This window comes from Littorina saxatilis, unplaced genomic scaffold (assembly GCF_037325665.1).
Source record: "Littorina saxatilis isolate snail1 unplaced genomic scaffold, US_GU_Lsax_2.0 scaffold_1283, whole genome shotgun sequence".
Classification (NCBI taxonomy): domain Eukaryota; kingdom Metazoa; phylum Mollusca; class Gastropoda; order Littorinimorpha; family Littorinidae; genus Littorina; species Littorina saxatilis.
In genome coordinates, this window is record NW_027126100.1 from 27,232 (window position 1) to 33,399 (window position 6,168).

Consider the following 6,168-nt stretch of genomic DNA (forward strand, 5'->3'; position numbering starts at 1 on the left):
TTTTAACTTTCTGAGCGTGTTTTTAATCCAAACATATCATATCTATATATTTTTGGAATCAGGAACCGACAAGGAATAAGATGAAAGTGTTTTTAAATTAATTTCGAAAAAAAAATTTTGATAATAATTTTTATATATTTAATTTTCAGAGCTTGTTTTTAATCCGAATATAACATATTTATATGTTTTTGGAATCAGCAAATGATGGAGAATAAGATAAACGTAAATTTGGATCGTTTTATAAATTTTTATTTTTTTTTACAATTTTCAGATTTTTAATGACCAAAGTCATTAATTAATTTTTAAGCCACCAAGCTGAAATGCAATACCGAACCCCGGGCTTCGTCGAAGAGTACTTGACCAAAATTTCAACCAATTTGGTTGAAAAATGAGGGCGTGACAGTGCCGCCTCAACTTTCACGAAAAGCCGGATATGACGTCATCAAAGCCATTTATCAAAAAAATGAAAAAAACGTTCAGGGATTTCATACTCAGGAACTCTCATGTCAAATTTCATAAAGATCGGTCCAGTAGTTTAGTCTGAATCGCTCTACACACACACACACACACACGCACACACATACACGCACGCACATACACCATACCCTCGTTTCGATTCCCCCTCGATGTTAAAATATTTAGTCAAAACTTGACTAAATATAAAAAGGTGACTAAAACAATCTCTACGAGGGAGCATATAATTATAAATAGTCCAAGGTAACAAACACAAAACCATCGATTCCCACTATTCTAAAATTCAAATCTAATCTAAATTTGTTGAGAAAAAAATCTACACCTTTTCTTCCAACACTCGCAGACCACTGACAAACACAAACCCATCGATTTCCCACTGAATTCTTTGATACAGTGGCGAACGCGATCGGCGAAACAAAGACGGTCACCGTGGCAACCTCAAAAATGCTTTGGTAAATTCACATCATCATAAACTCACGACGCTGTAGGCGTCGTGAATTTGGTCAGGAAGTGACGTATATTTCGACGCATGCGCATTGGGACCACAGCGTAAACTCAGGACAGTGTAAACTCACGACGTGACACCGGCACAGGCCACTGATCTAAAACGGGAGACTGACAAGTACAGGCGCCTTATGGTGATAACCCGACAGGCACAACCATGCTTTTGTTGTTGTTGTGTTTTGTAGTTGTTTCAAGTTCAGATGATGAGGCCGTGTGCCAAAAGCAACTAATGTGTGTGTAAAGCCGAGCGGTGGTAGCTTCACGTAGATATGGGGGAAGGGCTCCTAATATGGACCGGCTCCTAATATGGACCACCTCCTGTTCTGAAAAACTAACGGTGCTAGAGCGCTCAAAAAAGTTTTCTTCGCTGTATTGCAGAAACACAAATCTCAAAACCGTTAGGCTTTTTCTCTTTTTTTTTTCACTCAGTTTGGCAGCGTTCACTCTAAATTTGCCAAAGCTTTTATCACACAAAAATTGCTATATATGACAGCTAAGACCGCATTTGTTACATTTTAGCAGGGTTGACCCCGAGTTTTTACTGCAAACAGAAAATAATAGCAACATCTCAAAGTATGTGCGAGTCCCCTAATATGGACCACCTTCAACAAATCGAAGAAAAAAAAGTTAAAGGCTATTTTCATTAATTCATTAAGAAGCTTGCTGGAAATAACCTATAACTACTCCTCGAGATTTAAAAAAAATTTAGAAAAAGTCTTCTTTGCGTGGAAGTTGATAATTTCACTTATTTTCACTCTGTTTTTGATAAGCTTCTTTAGTTTCCTGGTGTGCTTCAAATAATGCTCTCATCAACCCGAAACAGATCAATCTAAAGTATATTTGAATTAGACTGACTTGTACACTAAGTTGTATCATGTTATTTTGAAGTATAGGGGGCTTTTTACAGTGATTTGTGAAGGCCGCTTCACTGGTCCATATTAGGGGCCCAGGCTCCTATTATGGACCATTTGTGATTTTGTCTGTATTTAATTTTTGTTGAATGTTTATCAAAGCTATTTCACTCTAATTAGGCCTAACGGTTAACCTAAGAGAAAAGGACTACCAAACACAAAATAAAACTTGTGAATGCCCCTGCTAAGGAGCCTTCTGTGTATCTAGATTCTTTTTGTTTTGCTTGTGTTTTTTAGTCATGCTTCTAGCTTGACTCGCATGCGACTTTCCGTGGTGGTGGCTTCCCCTTTTTGTTCTTTCACTTTTATTATCTTATCTTACTTTTGCCCCTATTTGTTCCCATTTTGCAGCCACCTCTGTAGGTTCGCGTGCGGGTCTAGCTTGCTCTTTATCTTTTATTTTTCTTTATTAAGTATGAGCGTCCTGGTACGACCTTTGTTTTTGTTTTACTGACGTTAAATATTGTAACGAACAAATTTATAAACGAGTGTGGCCGGCGTTTTTCTGATATTAATTTCATGTGCCTGTATGGCTTACGCTGGACATCATGCTAGCCTATGGAGATTTTCCCCGGAGAGCACGGGACGCATGCTTTGTAACATTAAAAACCGTAGTAACGCGCAGTAACTTTTAGTTCACCTTTGTGGTGGATAGCCTGTATTCGTCGTCACTTGCTGAGAAGCCGTTCACGGAACAAGATGTTTTAGTATAGATAGTTTTTGTTTACTCTGTTCCTGGGACCAGTTTTTATCAAGTTAATTTGTAAATGTTCTGTTTAGTTGCTCGTCTTGAGCCTGTTTAGATTATATAGATGCTGTCAAAGTTTCCACCGCTCCGCGCTTCTCGCTCCGCCGCGCTTCTCGCTCCGCCGCGCTTCTCGCTCCACGCTTCACACTCTACTGTTCTGCGCTCCCACTCAAGCTAGTCATATCTACTCCACATTTTAGCATCAATTCATATTCTAAACTTAGATCAGTTTTTCCGCCACGCTCCAATATAAGTTATTTAGCTCTCCATAGGTTTATGTTTAGCTTTTTATATATTAATATTACGAACTGATTCCTATGACATTGACAAGTATACCAATCCACAATAAACTTTGTTTAATTTTTCTATTCAAGTGTTTGTTTTATTTTGAGCGCGTCGGTTCTTTGTAGCAATCAAAAGACATCCTCCAGAATTTACATAAGTCATCTTAAAATCTTACAGCAACTCAAGGGCAAGCACAAAACTTCTTCGCAAGAAAACAAGCTAGTTATCAGCATGAAGCAAAAAGTGGTCCATATTAGGAGCCCTTCCTAACTGTCTGTGTCTGCGTCGAAGATGTTACTGTGAATGTGTTTTTAAAAGACATTTGTCAGGACGGCATTCAAACCACACGCACCAGACACGAACCGACGAACAAAATACTTCTGACAACAAAATGTAAAATCAATTAACAAGAGTGTAGTAAGATTCCAAATTGTATTCAGACCAAAACAACAATCATAAAACATACATGGGTTCTTTCATATGTGTGTGTGTTGATGATGATAACTAGTTTTAACGTCCTCTTAGAACTGCAACTTGCTTTAGGACAGGTAGAGTTAATATGCTTTATGTGGGGACAAGACACTGAACAAACATGCAACCAGAGAACATATATGATCGTGTTATAATTATATCTGGAAGTCTGTTGCGATGTTTCAAAATGGGGATGGAAGTGAAGATTGTGTACGCGGAATATGGTTGGACTGGAGCGGTTTTGTAGGCTTATTTTTTTAATTTGTGTCATGTTGGATATTGTTATATTTTTGGCTGAATAGGTAAGTAATATAGATAACTGGAAAAATAATACAATGAAGAAGAAAAAGTTCGGTGTGAGAGAGTATTGAGCGGTGGGAAGGAGGAACGGAGATCAGGGTTTTTTAAAACAGATATCCTATTTCAGCCTTCTACTATTGAGAGACACAGGGTGTATGCTAGCTTCCATTGAAGCGTGCAATGTTTATCTAAAAAAAACTCATGGGGTTTCAGGTTATGTTCGTTGACAAGGGTGTGTAGGTTGCAGAAATCTTGCTGGAGTGATTGGCAGCGGTCAAAGAAGTGTAAAAAAGATATAAACTGTCCACATTCACAGAGACGAGGAAAGCACTTGTGAGCGCATCCATCCGTGCGAATTCTGCGAAGTATTTTAAGGAGGGAGGTGGGGAGTGTAGGCCTGTTTTGTTTTGTTTGTCGGGGCAGAATAAGCCAACCATGGGCATTGCCTTCTATTTTCAATTCTGTTTCCCAGTGACGCCAGGCAACTTTGGCCATTTTGTGTTTTGCTCCCGTCTTTGTTAATTTTATGTCATGAAATGCTGCTTGATCTGTAACAGCCTCTTTTGCTTCTCTGTCAGCCATATCCTTGCCTCTGATCCATGTGTGTGAGGGGAAGTACGTAGCCTAAGGGTCAGTTCTGTTCAAGAGGCAATGATCTGGTGACAGAGGAACAATATTTCCGTCTGAAGCTCTTCCCGGTTTCTGGAACCATTTTGAAGAGCAGTTATGCTGGTTTTGAGTCGGAGAGAATCACGACTCTTGTTGGAGGTCGAGGGGGGTCAATGATATACTTAGTGGCATGCTCTTAAGATAACGTAGCCTACATTTATGCAGTGAAAATGGACACATCGTTGTTGAGTTTGATTTTTTAAAACTTATTTTGAGGTCAGGAATGACAAAAGCACAGTCAGCTTGGTCATCATTTTTTTGGAGCCGTCAGTAAATATTTGTAGGTGATCTTTGTTATTGTTTGAGATTATTTCTTTTACTATTGATGAGACAAGTACAGGGTTATCTTTTTTTGTTACACCCAGATCATGATCAGGGATGATAATGGGGGATTCCATGAACCAAAATGGGAAGGGGTGAATGGGAATGTGGGCCATCCTACCTGGGTTTACCCCCACTTTCTTGAAATATCGGTTGAACATATAGTCTGCTAGTGGGATCGTTGCTTCGTGTATTTTGGGTGTTTTTCTTTTTAGGTTTTGGTAAGAGGCCGAGGTTATTGTGTCGAACTCAGCAGTGAGCTCTTCGTTCACAGCATTGTCAAAAGTACTTGCTCTTGATACGTACTGGGCCGACTTTAGTCTTCTTTCTTCATCGAGGGGCAGCCAGCCAGCCTCTTGATACACTAGTTTGTTTATGGAGTCTTTTGGGAGATCAAAGATGAGTTAGAGTGCAGCCATTTCGGCTCTTTCCTATAGTTTTAGATTCGATTTGTGTGTGTGTGTGTGTGTGTGTGTGTGTGTGTGTGTGTGTGTGTGTGTGTGTGTGTGTGTGTGTGTGTGTGTGTGTGTGTGTGTGTGTAGAAACAGGAAACGATAAGCACAATAATAGCAAACTAAAGAAGGGGAAGGAAAACGAAAGGGAGGGTAAAAACCACGCACTTCTTTACTCAAACTTCATAAAACCGACTGTAAAACTAACACCGGCTATTCTCCTTTCTCAATCATTATCAAAATCGATCCTAAAACAAAACAAGTCGCGTAATTCACACCGGCTTCAATCCATTTATCAAAACACAACACATTCTTTCTAAAAATAATGTCTGCATTATTCCACAAACATTGATCAAGAATATTTTCTTTTTGAACAGGAAATAAATATCTGTTCTCAATCCATATTTTTAAAACTTGTTGCCAAAATTTTGATTTAACTCTGGTCAGACCAATAAACTGTTTTGGTTTGGCAGTTGATTTAAAGCAGCACAGCTGGCTTCCGAGAACCTCATAATAATGTCTTGGGATTAATTGCCAATTTGCAAAATCGGTTTGTTGTAACCTGGCTGCCCAACATAACAAAAAGGATGTCTGCATATCATGCATATTTATCATGTTAATACCGCCTATTTCTATGTTACTACATACAACTGTTCGTTTCACCTTTTCAAAAGCTTTACTATTTGAGTACTTCCGTTTCCACAAAAATTTTAAAAGGATAGTATTTAATCTATCAAGCACTTTTGTCGGTGCAGAGAGTGCCTGCAAAACATATACAAACTGGGATATCAAAAAAGTTTTAATTATACACAATTTACCACTAATGCTTAAATTTCGTTTTGACCACATTCCAACAATTCTTTCAATTCTATCAAACCGTACTGACCAATTCTCTTCAATGTCAGAAGCAGCGATATCGTTTCTAAATATTATACCCAAAATTTTTAACTGTTTTTTCCATCTTATATTACAGTATTGCTCAAGACTGTTCTTCATGGATCCTAGCCACATTGCCTCTGTTTTATTTTCATTC